The 22,310-nt window shown below is 36.9% G+C and overlaps 1 protein-coding gene across 3 annotated transcripts in view; it reads left to right on the forward strand.

Moving 5' to 3' along the window:
• tei (irregular chiasm C-roughest protein teiresias) overlaps window positions 1–22,310 on the forward strand; it is a 371,551-nt gene that overhangs the window by 198,264 nt on the left and 150,977 nt on the right. The window lies entirely within an intron of this gene.

Raw genomic sequence — 22,310 nt, forward strand, 5'->3', positions numbered from 1 at the left:
CACCAAAGCATTACAATAAACGTAGAAATTCGGTAAAAGCAGAGAGGAATTTGACAGGAACGCGGGATTGAAAATGGAGCGAATTCCATTCGTATAGTGATGAATAATGACAACGTCAAGATAATTGTACCAACGCGAGAATATTCATTGACACATTTTGGCGTTATATTGAAAATATGATATAGAGCTTTTGAGAGTTATGCGAATACATGGAAAATTGCTACGCTGAGCGGCAATTTTACCCGATGATTCGGACGATTATCGATCACGCTCCGGATATAACGGCTCGGAGGGCCGTTGGAAATCAAAGATTTTACTCAAGCCAATCCCAATTCTATTTATCATGCCGTCGCGTCGCTTTGATATGCCGTTTTCGATCCAAATCGCAACCCGACAGAAATCGTAATTCCGCAACGATGCGGACGCGCGTCGGAACGCGCGCTGCGAAAAGAGAGGAGAGGAGAGGAGAGGAGAGGAGAGGAGAGGAGGGAGCGGTAACGAGCGATTGCGCATACGAAGAAATTACACCGCGAAATTGCACGGAGCGATAAATCCACGCGCATTAATCGTTACGTCGTTACGAAATAGGAAATTAAGCGCGATCGATGGGAATCGTCGGGCGTCGTCGGGGCGAAACGAGACACCGTGGCTGCGAACGTCACCGTAACCACGGCAGTGGCACCGATACATTTTTCAATACCCGTAATTTCTGAAGAGTGCACCCAACACCCGCCACCACCACCGCCCCTACACACCATCGGCATCGCATCGTTGCCGCCGGCCATCCGCGCGCGATATCGTTTTCTATAATTCCCCCCGAACGGTAAATCACCGCGGCATTACCGTTATCGGAAACCCGGGGCCTGATTAATCACGCCCCAGAAAATCCTGTTTTTCCTCGCCGCGAAGTAGAAATTGCCGATGAAATATTCATGCGCGCTTCAAACAGCTGATTTTGCGCAATTTAAATGACGCGTCCGTTAAACGGGGACATATAGACGGGAAAAGCTCCCGGCGCTCATTTATGCTCGGTTTTTTTCACCCCTCTTTTACCCTCGTTATTTCTATTCGTCTCGTTCAATTGGATTTTGATGCAGCGTCTCTACAGAGTGTATCATTCGTTCCGTTCGCTCGTACACGTGCCGGTTAAAATATTCGTCGCTATGAATAGTAATCGGACAGTGCGCCGATATTCCGTGCCGCGTATAAATATATTATAGGCATTATACGACGATATTTGTTAACCAAATCTCGTCCGATTCCCGAGTATTTACGCGTCCGGCTATTTTTTTTTTTTTTTTTCCACCCCCCTCTCAGTCGCGCTTTATGTGTACAGCCAATAAATAACGCCTAACGATATATGTGCGTGCGCGCACGCGTTATAACCTCGCGATAGACGATTTCAGGTGGAAATGCAGCAATCTGCAAAGTCTATTACGTCGTTAATCGCGGATGTTATTTTCGTTTCCGTCGTCGACATCGCGTCAGGGCGTTTATTTGCTCGCTCGCTCGCGTGCGGCTGAACCTTCGACAGCATATAAATCAATCTCCGCGCGATCGCATAAATCTTTGTGGTGGCACAGCCTATATATGCATACACGTATCTCACGTGTTGCGGCATGTTTAATGATCTGTGATCGTATTTTTCAAATATCGCTCATAGGGGAATAGAGGGAGAGAGAGAGAGAGAGAGAGAGCACTCGATGTGCCGGATATTCTTTGCGTTAAAAGCTATCCGAGGCGACCGTTGTTTATACGATGACTGATTCACCTGTAAAAGCACATTTTATGTAACGTCATTCGAAAAATCGAATGGACTTATTTGAAATATGACGTATTTCAAATAAATCAATGTCCATGTATGTCGTTATAAAATTGGCAAAGGCAATACTAAAATGTATAAAATGTCAACGGAGCGCAACTAATTGCTGCCAAAATACATCATTTGAAATTGATTTTACCGATATCAGTACATGAGCATACGTTCAGGGGTAACAAAGGCGCCTGTCCTCTTTCTCTAAATTTTGGCAGAGAGAAATAAATTATGAAAATTATTTTTATCACGAAAATGTCATTGGTCAATACATGGTCATTATTCGTACAAAAGTTGTTGAAGATCCTCGAAGACTGGCTTTATTATAAAATTTTAATAAGTGTAGTAAAAATACATTTTTGTTTCTTTCCTAACCTTTGACTGAAATCTTGGATATGTCCATTCATATAATTTTTTCTTATTAATAGTATATCTACTAATATATTACATGTTTTAATAAGTTTTTTTTACACAATTTATTATTAGCTTAATATATCTTATGAGTTATATTGGAAAAAGTTAGATTGCATTAATTGAAATTCCAATAGAAAATGAACGAATCAGAGAGAGAGAGAATTTTATAGTTAGATCTACATTAAAAAGAATTTATTAAATTTTAATACGTATTTCTTTGAATAGTCTAAACATTTACTTCCAGTAAATGAATATTTACTTAAAATAAAAAAATGTTAGTTAATTAAATTATTAATCTTTGTATCAAACCTAAATGTGTATATGTTTACACACACACACACATTTAATAAATATTTATTTAAAACTATTCAAACTAATATTTAAAAAAATTTAATATTTATTTTCAGTGTATTATAATTCTAGTCAAGATAACCAGATGTTCAATGATGATAAAAATTCTGATTGACATGATCGAAGCCTACTGATTCGTTCATTTTTAACCGGATTTTTCTTAGCGTACGTTTTTCTCCAAAACATTGCATGGAACGCTTACGGAATAAATTGGCCATTTCTCGTAAAAGACAGCCGATTTCAGAATCGAAGCTTGTACGAGTATTGGTCCTCTTGTATGTGTCGAACCGGAACCAGCGATTCTTCACTGTCTTCTAAGGCATTCGCTGCAGACCCGGTCGTTATGCGAGATACCGCTGACGGGAAGAAGGGGAAAGGATTATTCCTCTAAATTCAACCGGAGCTATTACATTATATTCAGGATTTACTATCACCTCTTTGTCAGCGTTCAAAATGGGCAAGGTGTGCCCCGCAGGGCCCGGGATTATTTGCGAAGAATGGGAAAGGTGAACCGCGCCAGGAAACTAGTGCGCCACACGGTTGCTCTATTCTCGAATAGAAACTAGTCGGGTTCGCGTTTACAACGGAAGACGCATTCAATCTGGCAGATGAAAAACCTATTGAGCCTTGAACTTTTTTATATAAAGGGATTCTCTCCTATCCTGCGCAACATTCTATTCTCGCGAATCAAATTTATCCAAAGAAAGAGTTCTACATTGACGAGTCGCTTATGCAAGATGTATAAAATGTATATTATTACTATATTTTCAAGAAAATATATAAATTAATCTGATATAGTATTTTCGATGTAATTGGAAGAGTTCAATAAAATTCATATTATTATCCTTTGATAATGCAAGAATGAATACGATATACTTGTAAACAAATTTTCTTTTTAGCAATACCTCGAAGGAAAGATTAGTACACTCTAATAGCGTGAATTCAGTTGAATGCACCAGTGCGTCCAGGTACATATTGAAACAAACCACACTGTTAGAAATGTTCTTAAATTTCATTAACTTTTAAGTTACATAATTGAATTTAATTTGAATTTAATTTCATGACATTACATTAAATCTAATGTATTTGTAACTAAAAAGTATATTTATGTACATAAAATTTAATGTATTTTTCATGAAAATTTATGAAATTTAATGTACACGTTCATTACATTTAAGTAACTACTGTAACGTAATTTTCAGTTAAATCATTCATTACTTTTAATTTCGTTCATATCCACCAGCTTCATTTACATGTAAAGGAAGCTCGTGGTTACATTTCTAACAGTGCATCGCATACAGAGCTAGAAAGATTTATTTGAACTCGAAACTCCTATTTGTGTTTATTTCATTGAAATAATTTAACTTTGAATGGCAACTATTTTGTTTAATCCCAAAAATTTAGCTTGAATGCAAACAATTACTTTTCTTAATTAAAAAAATTGATCTGATTGGACTATTCTAAAAATGACTACATTTATTAAATTAAAAAAAATCTTTCATAAAAAATGTAGTTGTGGATTTAACACACGATATTTGTGTAATTCTCACCGTGTTATTGTTTATATTAACATTATCATGATTTTGATTTAATCATCGATGTAAATTCACATCTGTTGATGTAACATCAAAGATTTTAAATCCGTACCGTAATATTAATATCAACGGTGAGAATTATGTAAACACCACCTAGTGTTAAGTCTATACTCATATTGAAATGTACAAATTTCTGTGTTAAGCTAACATATTTTCAAAGTACACAAATCGATGTAAAGATGTGTGTTTAATAAAAATATATAAACAGATTAAACTACGAAATCCTCAATATTTTGTTGTGCTGTCTGATAAAATATGTATCAAGCATTTTGTTATTCAAGATATTTGCATTTCACTTTTATATTTCATCAGTATACAACAGTTTTAATATGCATCAGTGTATATTAGTGCGCCCCACCGAATTCGCTATAAGATGAATTTTATGAAAAGTCTACAAACAATATTATTCCGTAACAAATTAGGATTACACCGCGGATGCTTGTGGTTTGTGTTTTTCGTCAGACTTGTAGATTTGTTCAACCGCGGCGTACCGGCTGCGGTAGCACGGTCCCGTTTAGGCAGAAGCTGCTGAAGTTTGCTGTCGAACTTGGCGAACGGTCGTCACAAGGGGTATCCATCGTCTTTGAAGCGTGAAAATTGCACGAACAATAGGACCACGTTGCAAGAAAGAGATGGAGCGACAAGGCAAATGGTGTCGGTGTCGGTAGGAACGAAAGGGAAGAGCAGGAGGAGGAGGAGGAGGGAAGAAGGAAAGGCTGTGAACCACAGGGAGATGATGCGGTTGGAGGCCGGAAAAGCGATGGGGGTGGAAAGGAACGACTCCCTTTGCCGTGAAACTTCTGTCGGTCCTCCGCGCGCGATATACTTTCCACGGAGTTTAACCGCATTCGCGCTCGTCGGCAGCAGATTTGTAATTCGCCGGCACACGTCGTCGCCGACCTTTCTACTAGATGACCTACTTCGCCGGTATTTATTTACGACGTCGTGGGAGGAACTTATAAGTGGCTCCACAGGGACTAGAAATGCGCTTTTTAGTCACTAAGGAAACCGCGAACAGGTGCCGGTCGTTGAGAAAAAAGTCATGCGACTAGCGCTCTCATTGCCTTTTGACGGTTCTCTCATGGATCCACACCAACGTTGTGTGAATGACGATTTTATAGGTCGTAGCCGAAAGGCGCTTTTAAAACTTCTTTTCTCGCCTTCTCTCGTTGAAAACTTTTCATTTTTTCAACAGTACGTTAAATAAAGGAAAGAGATTATCGAAAGCTGGAAGTTGATGAAAAATAAATGTTTATTTCTTCACGAAATATATTTCGAGACGATAATTTTTTCTATAATAGTATATTGCGAATGTCGTATTATATCGAATGATCGAAAATGAGGAAGAAATTTCACATCGTATGTGATCTAGTTTTAAACTTTAAGAAGAAAGAAGTATCAATAAACTTTGCAAATATGTTGATTTCTTATTTAGATTATGACGAAGTATAAGATAATCATTAAATAATAAAGAAAATTATACGTATATCCTGTTATAAGCTAATTTATAATAACGTGAAACATGCTATTATTCCTTTAGAGTCTAATTAACATGCAATCCATAATTCCATTTTCCTTTGCTTTTATTCGTCAAAAGCTACCATTTTCATTCTTATTATAACAATTTCCATTTCTTCGTACCATGAAAAGCAAAGAAAAGTAAAGCTCTCGAAAGCGGAAGTCAGCGGTGCATGCTTAAATAATTCGAGAAAGTTGGGTCTACTGGCTTCTATTTTACAAGTATTATATATATATCTTACAGCGTATGTATGTCCGTTTTTTTATTTTTTATACTGATGCATCGAAGATAGATTAATTGTAAAAACTCTTATAATATTTACAGAAAATTTGCAGCAATTGTTCATCAATTCTCTTCCTCTAGTTAGAGACTTTAATCTTTGCTTATTCTTCGATATTTCTCTGTTTTGTTATTAATTAACTTACTTTTGTGATCAATTTAAGATATTTTTTGCAAATTTTCATCATAATTAATTACTGTTGTGATGATGCAACAGAAATCACTAAACTGATCTTTATCTCTAAAATGCTTAAATCAATAAATAAAAATTTTGTTATGTTTTTACGATATAATTTTACGATACGACTTTTTGTATCATTTTTACAAAATTTTTGAACAACATAATGTTATAATAAATTGTGTCAACAACATTAATACTTTATATTCATAATAAATACGAAAGTAGATTGAGACGTACAACTATATGTAATGGACTAAAACTATATTTGATGGACATTGCGTTGCTACTATGTAGATTTGAAAGAATTTGAATCAAAAGTGAGCATAGAAAGAATACGAAATGTAAAAACGTCGTCTGAAAAGATTTCGTTTGCACATCCGTTTTTCTTCTGTGCAATGGCATGGTATTTCCTTCAATCTTTACCTTCCTTTATAACACTTTTATTGAAACTTCGTTGTTATTTCAGACAGTCGGAGATAAATTTCATTTACATTGAAATTTGCATCTTTGAATTTACATTTAGTTATAGCAGTGCATTTAATTGAAAACTATAGTAAACGAGAGCGCAGGTTACATTTTTGACACCTTTCACACGTTACCTATACAGTCGTGCTGTAAATGAAATTTTACTTCAGCAACGAAGAGCCTTATGTCACAGCGCCAGCAAACTGCTGGTTAACACCGCTTTAACTTTGATATCATATTCAGCTTTTTAATGACTCACTTAATAACGTTACCCATAAGTGTGTGTCGCAAGCGAAACGCGTTTAAACGTTATATCGTAAAATGATGTAAGTATTGCAACTAAAGCAACTTCAAAGGAATTACTCATATAAACAAGGCATTTAAATTATATATTATAGTTTATATATAATAGACATTATAGCTCCATAATTTAATAAGTGTATTTAAATTTCTTTGTGTTAAGCTATTTTTTTTTTTAAAGAACTGATTAGGTGAGATTAGCCAGCTTCTCTGAAATTAATGTACATTTCTTATGCGAAATCGTGATTCTTCCTCAGATCTCTTCTTTCGTTTTTTTCTTCTGATTCTCCCTTCGATCTTTCGTCGCTGATAACTTCTTTAAGTTTGCATTTGAAATGACTTCAAGAACTCCAATGCAGAATATCATCGCGTTTTTACAACGATTTGTGCATTCGGAAATACCAGAAAATTATCTGCGGTGATATTTTAAATCATTTTTTATCAGCCTTTATCAATTATGTCAATTATAAAACACCGTGTGGGAAGATCTACAAAAAAAGTAAAAACACAAATCAGTCAATGAAAGCCATATATATCTACTTTTTCATATTAGTCATCCAAAAAATAATACAAGTATGATTTTTTAATCATTTTAAACGTTAAACGATATCATTAGCTCTCTTCCTATTATATTATCGTGTATAGAGTGCAAAAGAGTATTAACGAAAAATAATTTTATAAATATATGTATATAACTAAAATGAAATAAGTATACAGAGTTTTGAGATATTCTTCAAATGCCGCACATCAGCAAACGATACCGTTTGTTGTATGAAAAAGCGTTGCGAGAGAACCTTGCGGCCGATATCATCCCTACTCGGGGCATCTATATTGTACATTTCATCGGGGACGAGCTTTTCTTCGAGGAGTAACTATCGGACGGGACTTGACTTGTTTCCATTACGTCCGTAACAACGTGTTCTCGCGACTTCGTCTCGTTATATTTCCTGGTGCTTTCGTCTCATAGGATCTATGACGAGGATATCGCGCACGGGGCTTGCGCAATGGACTCGAACAACGGGCAACGGTGATGATACTGCTCTCCAATTTGCGACTCGAACTCCTCGAATCTCCTCATCCGGAAAGACACGACAGAAGTTTCCCTTCTTCCCTTCCTCCTTTCTGAGGACGACGACGAGATATCTATTAATAGCCGCCCGTCTCTTGACACTGTGTTCTCATCGGCCGAACTTTATAAACGCACGCCGGAAACCTCGTCGCTCACGACGCTCACGACTTGTTTAGACGTTCCGCAAAGTGTTCTGTGTATTTCGACGTCGAACGTTGCGGTGCAGCACAATGTCAGAAGCGGAACATGCCGTCAGAAATGCCTCGTTCATGGTGGAGGCCTCATTTCCGTGTGCATCGCTCTATCGACGTTTTCGAGCGCAGGAACAGTTGCCCGCGCTTGCACGGGTAAATGACACACGCGTTGTAACTTCCGGCAACTGCTGGCGTATATATATATACTAGAAATTCTCTAATAACAGTAGTAACATCAAACATTTGATTGTCAACATTTTCCATAATTATTTAGAGATGTTGCTTGTCAAAAGTTGGTATAATTTAATCAAAAAAAAAAAAATATGAAAGCTTTTATATTTAAAACCTTTAAATTTTGACATTTTGCATCTATTTATTGAAGACATCTCTTTAGTGGAAATCTGAGTAAGTTAAAAATTTAATTACCTGTAAAAAACGATGCTAAATTAGTAATTAATTAGCTTTAATTTTAGAGGATTCATGCTTGTTTATATTTAAATTATTTTAAATAAATATATCTAAAATAAATATATCTAAAAGGTAAAAGTTAGCAAAACATTGTTTCAATGCACATTTCTGGTTTGTTTTCGATAATCTTAAAAAATTAAACTCGTAGTATAGAGAAGATTTTAGAAAAATATCTACATTCTCTCGCTCTGATTAAGATATTTGTATTACAATCAGTCTTCAACGATTTTCAACGAACCTTAGTACACATGAGCGTTTAACTTTTCTCATAAAAATGATTTTTATAATTTAATTATTTCTCCTTGCCAAAATTTAGGAAGACAAGCATCACCCTTTATTTTCCCTTGCGTATATCCGTGAATACAGTTTCATCATTTAGATACATCGTTAAAAAGTAATTGGCAATAACGGGTCAATAACATTCTCGAAAATTTGTCATAGCATGTAGCAAAAAATTAATGATTCCCTCCTTATAATGAATTAACGATGTTTTTTCGAGCATTGACCTCGCCTACGCTGATCGATGCTGCATTGTGTCGCGAGCACAATGTGATCTGCCGCAACGACAATTCTATTAGCCACGGATGGATATACAAAATTTTTTATTCCACCGGTTTACGACGTGCGCGGCCGTATTACCCATCCACTTCGTCCGCGTTACGCTCGACGCCATCCTTTCACCTCTTTTCCGTCTTTAACGCGAGCGCTCCTCCTCGCTTTTTCTTCGTCGCGACGCGGCGAGTCGTTCACCACGGTGCAATTCCCTCTGCGGCGCTAAATGTGTAAGCGATAAAAGTATCTCTGTTGGGAGAGAAACGTGTCGTTTTATGTACCCTCTGCATTTCCTAAAGGTTCGACTAGGTATCCGTAAATTCGTAAACGTTTTTAGGGAAGATCTCCCCATCTGAGGAGAGAAATGTCTTTGCATATTCCGTTCAATGACATCGGAGAAAAACCAATTGCAAATTATTTCAAACCATTCCACGAACGCGTTTTACCGTGTCAAATTGTCGGATTTTAGAGTGCATGAATTTAAAAAATTGACGACTAATTATTCCAGCGCAGATAAACAAAATACCGATTTATTATACATTTATTGTAATGCCATATTGAAAATCATAAAATAACAAATTTTATTCGTTAAAAGAGACGAAATAAACAAAATACGTGAAAAGTGATATATAAACATTTTAAACATGTCGATTTTTTGCTAACTCTTTGGTGTTATTTTTTTCTTTTTTACTACATACTAATTCAGTTTGGTAAAGGACATGCAGATATTGATTTTTATGTCACATGGAAAATCGAGTGTCGGTGCGATAACAATTACCGTTAAACGACGGACGATGAGCGCTCGAACGGGAATACGAAACACGGTCCTGTGCAGCCACCATCAGTACCTCATTAATAACGTCAATCACTCGTGGCACCGGTGATTTAGCAGGATCGCACACACAGATATACGACAAGTCCCTCTTTCCCTCTCGCCCTTCCTTCGTCTTCCCTTGGAGATCAACGGGCTTTCGCGAAAGAGAGAATAATGACGCTCGACGTTGATCTTAAGCCGAGTTCATCCGCTCGCAAAATTGCGATTAACGAAGACGCTTTTCTTCGTGTCCCGACGACCGGCTAGCCGATAGCGGCGAAATTAAGCGCGACGCTTATTTATGCGCCCGCAATTGACGGTAACAACCAGAGAGTGTCCGTTATTAAACACCAGCTGGCGAAATTTCCGTCCGGAGTAAACTGCAAGCAGGAGCGTGCCCGCGGTGTAATCTTAAGTGGAAAGCAATGCTCTCCCATTACACGGTGGCTTGCGCTTTAATTAATCTTTCACTGCTATCGGAAACTCGCAACTAGACCTGAAAGTATCCGCTACCGGTCGTAAATAAATAAAATGGCTTCCGATAGCTGGTTCTGACCAGACGGGGCAGCTAGCATGCCTTTCTTACGTGCATCAGATCCCACAAGGGTCGTATCGGAAAGGGAATCTATTAGTTACACATGCCCTGCCGTAGAGTAGAATAAAAGGGACACGTTCGAAATCCGTGTTCCTTTAAATCACGTTTATCAATCGCAACTGTTTCCTAAAGCTAAATTTAAGACTATATTTCTTTAATTTATATTTGCAATTTTATATAATATAATTTCGCTCAAAATTGAGTATAAATAGGCACGCTAAAATATTTTAGTGCTTCAACGTTTATTCTAAAACTTACGAAGATCTATTCTCGGTGTTCTAAAAAGTTTGGAAAAGAAAGTGGAACAGCATATCGACGTTTCGATTTCACCATAAATTTGTTATACGTATCCGAAAAATTAGTCTCGCTTTATCATTCAGTAATTCGAAGTTCAAAAATCGCACAGCCAGCAGTATCGATCTGGAGTCTCTCCCTTTCTGTAATTTATGACGAGAAGCTCACGTCTGCTCGGCAATTGTACCCTTCTCAGTTTGCTAAAACGGATTCCCACTTGGCATGGGCGACCGGAAACTTGCGCACCGATTATGCAAAATGATCGAACGTAACGGTAACAATTAGATGGAAGTGCTCGTGGGGTGCTAGTCTAGCTAGCTAGCTCGCGAGCGTTGGTACGAAGATCGTATTCGTTTCCTCCCTTTTCTCAAGAAGCTTTGGACACCGCAGGGGGTTGATTTCCGGTCTGGCACTGCATGAATCTACACGCATTCGGCACGGAGTCCGGGTCGCCGCGCCGTTCTCTTGGCCGGGCTTCAGAAAACTCGCAGAAACCGTAAGCTCCACTTGGCAAGTGAATCAATCATTCGGTATCTCTCGAATGCTGGGCCTACACGCGCGCGTTCCAAGCGATTTGTTCGCTGCAGAGATTTCTTCCGAGTCTGTGACGTGGCCCGCAGCCAGAATGGACCCTTTCTGATGGCTCCAGCTTGGCACTCGAAAGATATATCCGTCGTTAAAGATTCGGTGAATAATAGTTAACACTTTCTCAACAGCGATTGTTCATTATTTTCTTATTGCAGGGGTTATATATCGCGCTTGTATGTAGCATATGCTATTGCGTTATATATTTTTATCATTACCTATACAAAAAGAACGGCTGATGCATGTAAAAACTTTAGCTAAATATAATATAAATGTAGTTTAGCTAAATATAGATCTGAAAATAATTATCATTATAGTTTGTCTTATGATTGCCCACAATTCTCTTGCAGAATCTTTTTCATCCGAATCAGGAACACAAGATTATTAGATACTTGATAAAAACTTGACGAATCTCTTCTCAATTATTTTGTCGAAACATGTATATGATTGTTTACGAAAAAAATTGTATAATTTTAAGTTAACCCAAAATTGTTATACGCAAAAATGATTCAAGCCTTTATGTTTATTCACAATATATTATTTTATTAAACGCTAACATCTCGATTATTTGCTGTATATTCGTATATCTCAAGATTCGAGAGATCTGTTTTCGAATACGCTCACATTTCGACTATCGATTCCTTGGAACAATATCCATATTGCTGTCGGAGGAATAGTCACGCTATCGGGAATGTTTACCAGCGGAAGCCGTCCAATCAGTGCGGAACCCTCCTCTCCTAACATTCGCCGTAGGTCCACTCGATCATACGAGTAGGTTGGACGATGAGGTCCTTCTCCCGGCATTTTTACGGTCGGGCAGCGATGTCGGAACGTGAGTGTTCTACAATTTAATTTACATAGTCTGCGTCCCTTCTGCGTCCGTACCACAGATCGCGTTGCCAGATCGAATCCTTGTGTGTTAGTAACAACGTTACGCCCTCGTAATCATCGGGATCGCGCGCGGCTCGTGGAACGCGCGCGGCCGACGCGTTACCGCGGAATTAATCAGTCTCTATCTATATTAGAAGGCATGCCCTGCGGTCAGATTAGAATCCCGACGGATCCGTTACGTAGACGGACAGCTGTGTCCGTTAATGGAGCCCGATCGGTGATCGTACGCCGGCTATCCGTGCGATAGTCACTAATTTGCCACATCGAGCAGGATTTGGTGCATCACGACAGTGAATAATCTCGCAAGAGCTCATCTTGTGAAAGAGCTTCATTGCATGAGTAGCTTATCAATTATATGTAGGTATATATATATATATATATATATTCCCGTTAGACACATAAATCCGTTTCTCCAAGGATTATTGAGAATAATCAATATTTTTGCAGCAAATTTGATGGATAATTGGCTTTATTATACACATTGTTGCTAAAAGTTGTGTACCCTCGTAAACTCGAAATACGTCACCCATGCAGGATTTAATAAAATAATGCATTTCATAATCTGTAGATTAAATTTCAATTAAAAAATTTATTGAAGATGTTTGTTATGGATAGAATGATTTGAGTAGAGTGACTTGAAGTAATGTCAGAAGATAATTGTTCCGCTTGAGAATGCTTACATAAAAATCATTTTACCCAAACAAGTCGACAATCGTAAGAAATAGTATAGAATATAGTCTCCTTTTTTACTGCTTTTGTGTAAAATAAATATTACTGTATTTTTTTCGACATGTGCAACTGCGGTCGCACTGCCTGCAATACCGGAGACAGATATCATAAGGTAGATATCAGCGGGAGACGCCGCGGCAGCCTCGACTTTATAATTTCAGATTTTTATGAGGTTTGTCGTGCACGCCTGACATCTGCGCTCAACAGAGAAAATGCAGGATATTTACTGAGGAAGCAAACACGGACACGGCAGGGAAAACACGGAAATGCAAGGAGCGCTGCAAACAATGTGTTACTTCTCGTACAAAAAACAGAATTGCGCTCCACATCCGTACTTTTTCTTTTTGCAAGTTTAAAAAAGAACTCTCTCTTTTTTTAGAATAGCTGTCTAATTTTTTTTTACGAATTTCAAAAAGCGTCTATTTTTATTATATAAGTTTCGTATGCCAACGATATATTACATGTTATATAACTTAAAAATTATGTGAATGATTTACTTATTTTATTAAGAACTATTTATTATATTATTACTTTAGTCATATATAGATTATAAAACGTATCGTAAATAAAAGATTACCGGTTTCGTCGAGGAATACTTTACGTAGTCGTGAGTTGGAAAAATTGACTTAGGGATGAGTATGATTGTTTGCTCCAAGAGGGAAGTGCCTTAAGGGATGTAGCGCAAAAATTGAAAAGATTAAATATGAAAGCGCATAAATAGTGCATAAATCCTGTATATTTTCCATATCGGTTGTTATTAACACGTGGAGGACTGACCTACTTAGTCATCCTCCCCCCCCCCCACAAAAAAGTTCTTTTTAGCTGAACGAAATGAGCGTAAAAATTTTTTTGCGGATTTTGAGAGCGCATAAATAGCGCATTATTATATAACTTATTCATTAAGATTTGGTTAAGTGGGGGAGGGGGAGAGACAGCTAGGCAGACGTGGGAAGTCTCTTAAGGGTTGCAGCGCAAAAATCGAAATTGCTTGGAAATAGTAGTGCATAAGTCAAAGATATATTTTGCATAGCTAGATATCGTAATTTTGCAATTTTAAATGACTTATGCCCAATTTCTTCACCTCTAGATAACTTTATCCAAGAGATATCTTTCAGAATACAATGGAGATATCTCTTGGATAAGGTTATCCGCAACTTATCTGGAAGTGAAGAAATTGGGCATTAGGAATGAATATGATTGTTTGCTCCGAGAGGGAAGTGCCTTAAGGGATGTAGCGCAAAAATTGAAAATATGTGAATATGAAAGCGTATAATTGTTTGCACAAATTCCTTTATTTTTGATGCCGGATGACCGATATAGTTGTTGCTAAGATTTAAGGAAGTTCTTGTATCGACTTTTGCAAGACCAAGACATCTTCAGCATTATCGCATGCGCTTCTCGAAATGTGACGGTTATTTACCCTGTGGGATATGGAACCGAGCTTAACTAGGAACAATGCAATTACGTTCGCGCACTGTTTGCGATCGCGAATGAACGAAATTGCGTTAGCTGTGCTGCGGGATAATATAAAAACAAAAATTGTCGATGCGCGGTGCGGCATGGAGTTTTAAGGCAACAGCAATAAGAGGGAGCGCAGTTTATAACATATCGACGATGCTTAAAAACAAATGGATTCCCAAGAGCCCCGGGAATGTTTACGGTCACCGATGGTTACCGTTATCGTCGTATCGATCGTAACGATTTCTAGTTACCTGCACCTGGCTCAACACGTGAGAGGCGGTCCTTTACGTGCAAGAAGAGTTGCCTCTTGTTTTTCTTGCTTAGTCGATGCTCGCTCTTTGCTGGATTCGCTTTAACGAAGTTTTCCTCCTTTTTTTTTCGTTCGATGGTCGATAATACTGCGGCTTAGAATAAAAACTGATAAATGACTCGAATCTTATCGCGAATTATCGCAATTACGTTCGATTTTGCAACAGGGATAAGATAACATTCAACGATACGTAAATTTTGATTTTTAAAAATTTTCTCCAGTGTTTATACAGAACTTTTCAAATATTCTCTTTTCTCTTAATCACATACATGAAAGAGAGAAAGAATATACGCGGAAAATAGGTAGGTACTGGAAAAAGTTCGTGCGGTTTTCTTGTTAGTATGGCAATGAACTGAAGTCGGATTTTAGTCAAGTAATTCACAGATGTAATGCATGAAGTTGATATTAGCAGAAATTTACATCTATGTCATTGGTATACATGATACGTAGTTTCCTCCAATTGTTACAATACTTCGTTGTTTATATAAAATTAAAGACGGATAGCAAAAAGTTAAAAATTCATGTTCACGTACTCTCTGAGTTTAAACTTGGAAATACAATTGCAAATACAACAAAACGTATTTGTAGTGTGTGTAGAGAAGGTTTTGTCAGCGAAAGGACAGCACACAAAAATGGTTTAAGCGGTTTAAGGAAAGCAATGAATCGCTAGAGGATAAGCCGAGTTCGGAACGTCCATCTGCTATTGAAGATGGCGAACTGCGTGAATGTATGCATTCAAACCCACGAAAAAGATGTGTGCAAACGTTGAAAATAAAATTACTTTTCAAAATAGTTCAGAGTGAATTTTTATTTAAAAATCCATACGAACTTTTTTCGGTAATATAATATATGTATAATATCTAATATAATATATCTATTCCTATATATATATAATCAATTTCAGCTACATGATTAATGACCGCAAAATCACGCTGTTACTGTTATATTCACGGAAAAAAATATTTGGTTGAATTAACTAGAATTATATAATGGAAAATGTGAACCAGAATTCTAGTTCAGTTTACTAGATTTCTGGTTAAATTTACTAGATTCTCTTTTTCAAACAAAATTCTGGTAGATTGGGAATTATTTAGAATTCTAGATCGTTCATTTTCCACCACAATTCTAGTTAATTCAACCAAATATGTTTTTTCCGCGTGTGTTCCTATGTATATATAAAATCAATTTAAGCTACATGATTAATATCCATAAAATCACGCTGTTACTTTTTCAAATACTGATTAATTATAGCTCATGTTTAAAAGGTTCATCCAACATTTATATCTAAAGGTTAGTTCTGTCAATCCAAATTGGCGCGGACATTGCGGCCACTGGAATTAGTACAATCGGCTCGTACCTGCCACCACGCCGAGAGAGTATTACCGAGAGCTTAGCGAGGGATGACACGATGAATGGGGGGTGGGGGTAAAGGGTAAAGAGGGATCGGCGAGAATCGAAGGTAGGAAGAGATACGGAGTAGAGTGGAGATATGCGGAAGGCAGGAACGCGAGCCCCGACCGAGAATCACTCCCCGTTGCCGTCAGAGATGATCGTGCTGCGAATTCCACGCGAAAGATAGATTCCCTCGGCGATATATACCTGGCGATACCGAATCCTCCCGTTTGCTCCACGTTTGCTTGCTCTATTTCTCTTCCGCTCGCCTCTCTCTACGTGCTCCCGGGACGCTTCTGATCTTTGCTGCTTTGTATACACAGCAAGGTCACCTCCGCATCTACCAGCGAAGCGTAGACGTACGTAAAATCCATTTCGCTCCTAACATTCGCGACGCCGTCCGTGGCTGCTGCGGCGACATGCGAAAGCCTCCGAGGACCCTCGAAACTTTTCATCAACGAGCAACGGACGGCGCGCTCGTTTCTCGGATCTGAATGCGGCGGGATGAGACGGGGTTTCGTTGATACGTTCTGGGACCGGATATCCCCGGGCAGCGACGAGACAGGTGACTATAATCGGACAAACATAGAATATGACGTGTGCGTTACCGTGACGGCGAAAGACGCGTAATAAAAATATCATGGATCTCGCTCCTCTTTCTTTCTCACTCTCGGGGCACACTGTGTATCTCTGTGTGTAGTTTATTCGTTGCTGCCGCGCGTTCCGATTACGCGCTTTGATCATGTTCAGATTAATTTTCGTTTCGCTTCCATTCCAATATCGTAGCGAAACACGTGATAGAATTCCCTGTTGACCTAATTACAACGTTGCGCGAGTATTCGTTGTATTAATTTCTGATCAATCATTTCTCAGTTATAGATAACACAACAAAAGTTGGTAAAGGATCGAATATATTACATGTATTATTTATGATTATGATATTCGATAGGTTAAATATTGAGTTACAACTATCATATTACATCATGTAGATTGATTTATAAAGAAGATATATATATATACACACACACATATTTTTGTGAACACACACACAGAGAGAGACAGAGAGGATGAATCTAATAACTAAGCTGGATGAGATAGCTTTCTTTTAAGAAAAACGGAAAAAATGATAGAGAAAAACCATCCACTATTTAATATGATCAACTTCATGATTGTATTTCTGTGATTGTATTTTTTCGATAAAAAATTCACCGATACACTTACATTACACTTTATCGTTACTTTACGTATAAATGTATTATGGTAAAGTAATCAAAAGAATATTTTTCTTATTAATGTTTTTAAAGAGTAGCATATATTTGCAGAAAATTTATTTTAGGAAATAACTTGAACAAATTATAGTAGCTTATCTTTATATGATTAATTTGGCAATGTTATAAAAGACAAAAATATATTAGAAAACGTTTAAAATGTCATGGCGATATTTTGGGCATTTAACGTAAGTAAAGTAATTTTGTGACATATAAAATGTGTAATATCTGACAAAGTATACTTTTTATTAAAAGTATATAGGTAATTTCATTTGTTTTAAAATGTAGTTGCAAGTAAATCAGTGCATTGTTCTTAAAAAATGCAAGAATAATAAATCATATTAAATAGTGAAGGTTTTCCTCTATACCTTTTGTTCATTTTATTTGAAAAAAGACTATTATTCAACCCAGTTACTAGAATTACGAAGTATGTATGAGTGTAGCATTTCACACTGGTTCTATCGTACGAATATAATAGAAAATGCGTAAGCTAAAAACTTTTATGCATTTTTGATAAGATCGTATAACTGCGCTCGAGAGAGTATTTGCACTCAAAGTATTCCTTGAGAGAAAAATCATTTAGAATTCCAGTCGAATATCGTAACCGAGCTGAGTCGAGAGAGAGAGAGAGAGAGAGAGAGAGAGAGAGAATAAAATTAACGGTTTGATAACGTAAAGTAGATAACAACTAAAGAGGAACGCTATTTTACGAAACTTGGTTGATGCAGCGCGTAGTATTTCGCAGCACGAAGTTACAAAGCTTGCCCCTCGTCCGTAACGTTCGACAAATCTAATGCTTTGGGGATTCGAGGCATTGCTTGCTGAAGTTTACCTGCTCCTCTTTCCAAATTATCGGAATTCCCATGGCGAACTCGCATATTTCACCTTTGATGCGCGATGCGAGAGAATAGCAGCGGCGTACGTTGACGGCGCGTATGTGAAGAGAAATTTACCACTTCGTGGCGACGAAAGCCTCGCGCATAGCGGAAAAGGAGTTTATCCGGTGTCACGAGGTGACAAATCCTCTTAACCGCTTTACCGTCTTGCATTGTCGCGAATCGCAAATGCATCAACATTGCGCACAGAAAAGCACAAATCGAGCGAATTTAGTGCTCGATCCCTCTCATTGATGATTACTATAAACAATAAGCGCCGTTAATTTCGCCAAATGAGAATGAGGAGACATTGTTCGTAATTCATGTTGAAAAAAAAACTTGTGGTTAACATGAACTGATAGCTTGTTTTGTTAATAAATCAATATGCACTGAAAAAAGTTGATTGAATTAATCTGAAATACGTTTAATTAGACTGTTTGATGATTAAATATGAATGATTTTTAATTTTGATTAAAATAACCAGACAAATTTAATTATATATATATATATATATATATATTCTAGTTACGATAATCAAACACACTTTTTTGTATGAATTTTGATGCAAAAACTTTTAGTTAAAATACTAGATTATTTTATTGTGATAACCAGAAATTTTGTTTAGTTTTATCAATACTTCTTTTACCATATATATGTCACGTTAATCCAATCATGTTCTTTTTTTCTCTTATAGTCGTAATAATCAAATAATTGTATATTATTATGTTACACCTGTATACTAATCAAACTTTAACTGATTACTTAAGTATTCTGATTACATACTAAAATATTTGATCATAATAACCAGAAATTCTGTTTACTTCCATCAAACTTGTATGTTGTTTAAAACTTACATGTTGTTAATTTTAATAATTGATTATTTTTTCGTGAAATAGATATCCATTCTGGAAGCGGCAATTTTATGTCGAGCGATATAATTGTGTCACGGTAACAAGTTTCCTAAGCGTGTATCAGTTCTATCATAATCAAAGGTTCATCGCCTATGTCGTGTCCTCGACTAGATATACGGCACGGCCGCCGTAAATTCGTTGTGCATCGTCCTATTCGCAACGTTCCTTTGAGAGGGTCTGACCCATCAACGTATATTTCGCTTGGCCGCCACTTTCACTTTCTGCCATAGCAACGTGCTCAGATACAGATCGCGGTCTGTTGACATCTATTGATCATGACATGAATAATGAATGGATACACCGCCTGAATAATGCATGCATCAACGTCGAACAACATCCACTCGATAGCGGTGTATAACTAGTAGGGTGTACTATTGGGAACGTTGATGAACAGAGGCCACTCGCTATTGGCCAGCACCATGATATCGCTACGTGACTACGCTCGCTACTGCAGGTCGATATAGTTTCTTTTGCGCCCAACATAGCTGAAGTTAAAATCATTTTTATTCTTGTCCTCGGAAGCGATGAACATTTGATTTCCATTGTCGAAATGTCGCTTCCATCTTTTGACCGCTAAATTTTTGCATGACAAATATTTATAGTACATGAAATCGAATTTTATATGAATTCTCTAAGAAATTCATCTTCGTTATCTTTATTGAGCAGTATATACAATATATGTAAAACGAACAGAGCTAGCAATTGGTATAATAATATGTAATTATGATAGATAACTTTGAAATAAACTTATTATGTAAAGTAAATTATACTGTTAAATTCACAGTATCAAATTATACCCAATTTAAAATATTTTTAATTATTTGTAGGCCGTCACTGCTCCTATATAGTATTATATATTAATTTGATTGAAACAATGGAGTTTAACTCAAGAAAATGATTAAATTTGATTCAGTTTATTATTTACTGAATGCATGTTTAATATGGACGATGCTTATTTTGAAACTAATCACAAAAAGTAATTGATTTACATTTTGACACACATAGAAGTTAAACATAACAAAATATTATTTTACTGAAGGAATTGGATTACCATTTTGCAGTTATTAAGATTCATAATAAATGTAATTTAACATTCATGAAATATATTTATTATGATAATAAATCAACGATCGTTTAATCGCAAAAATAAAATATGTTACAAACTTGTTCTTTTGTTGTAAAGTTTCGTCTCTTTGTAGCTCTGAAGAACTTCAATTTAATAGTTCTTGAGAAATACGAAGAACTTTGGTTGTCAGCTCGTCTTCTGCGGAGTCTGCAGCTTCGTGAGGACTTTACATGGCTAGTAAAAGTAGAATTGGAGTTCTGTTACTTGCGTAGAGTATTTATTTCTTCTTGATACTAATACTCTTCTAACTATAAGTAACTTGCATACTTGCATTGCATACTAATTAAATTGAGTTCTAAAATTAAACAAGACCTATCAAAAATAAAATTATTTCACTATCTAGAATATCTCTTTCACAAATAATAAAAAGAAATTAATTAAAACTGTTATCAATCTCACATGCTTGCATTCTTTTAGAATAACTTTTGAACTTTTAGAATGGCTTTTTAATCGGCATACCGCGGCCTGCCACAAAAGGTCATTTCAAAGAAGATGAAAAAGAAGCGAAAAAATTTAGAAATAAATAAAAAACCGAGTAATTCACGAAGTAAAAAATATTTTTTAAATTGAAAATTATGTTCCATTTCATCTCATTTTGATCTTATTTTAATCTTTGCTGTTTATTTCTGAATGTCGTGTTGGCGATATTTATAAAAAGACAGGCTGACAACAAGCACCGAAGCATATATACCTAACATTGCATTTCGACAAATTTGATTCATTCTTTAGTGAAAAAGGTTGAAAAATGCTGATTTAGAATATTACACACATTAATGTATATGTATTTTAATTTTTTGTTGGTATTATTTCCAACTTTATTTTTGGGGGGAAATTACAAAACAATACTTTATATGTATATATTTATTTAAAAAAAAATTAAATTTTCTCCATGATATTGTAAAGATACTTGTTAACATGCACGAAACAACAGAAGCTCATCTAAAGAAGTGTAAAGACTAACGTTGCAGCTGTAACAAAGGTTCAAAAGAATAGAGTATGTGCTTTAGCCGTTAGGTAAGAGAGAACGTTAATGAAAGAGCCACCGTAGAATTGCCTCGTGGCACGCAAACAAGTTGAGATGTCGGTCACCCTCAACTGTACTGGCTTGCTACAGAGGGATTGCGGGACTCGCGGCTGCAGGATGAGAAGGCGAGTCCCGGGAAGAGAGCTCTTAGTCGCGTTAGGTTAGGTAGTTGCAGCTATTTGCGGCTCATCGGAACCATAATTAGTTTTCTCCGTGAAGTCTCGGTCGACCAAGCTTGATAGGTAAGCAGTTTTAGGTGAGGGTGACCGAGCGTGCGGAACGACGCCTCCTCGCCGGATGGAAAGTGTCTTTCGCAACGTTCTTGTCGCGGCTTTATCGAATTCCAGAGCCGCGCTAACTCGATCAAGCCTCAGTCTTCAGAATATTTACTTTCCGGTGGGGCGTGGAAGCGTGATAAAGGCGGACAACTAATCCCGTTTGTTGTTTCACCGTAACGGGCGGCTGGAAAATTTATCCGCCCTTTGAATTTGGGCGGATGCAACGTTCCCCTCTTTCCAGGCTTGCTCGAGAGTTTAATAATACGATCCGTTTATTAAAACGCATATCTGCGCTTTTCATGTCGCGATTAAGTTTCAAAGAGCGTTCATATTGCAAAAAGAACTCTATGATCGAGGGTTTTATGTAATTGTATTAACTATTTAATTATATATAACTCGACATACAAGTACATTATATTCTAATTAATCTCCCTGTCCGTCCAGTTAATCAATCGTGGCCGAGCGTAAAGTAGTTACAACGGTACGTGGTAAATACCGATAATAGTTGAACTCGTGGTTGAAGCGTGGTTTCTTGTCGAGAGGTCACGCGACGGTTT

Source organism: Trachymyrmex cornetzi, unplaced genomic scaffold, assembly GCF_001594075.2.
Source record: "Trachymyrmex cornetzi isolate Tcor2-1 unplaced genomic scaffold, Tcor1.1 scaffold99, whole genome shotgun sequence".
Taxonomy (NCBI): domain Eukaryota; kingdom Metazoa; phylum Arthropoda; class Insecta; order Hymenoptera; family Formicidae; genus Trachymyrmex; species Trachymyrmex cornetzi.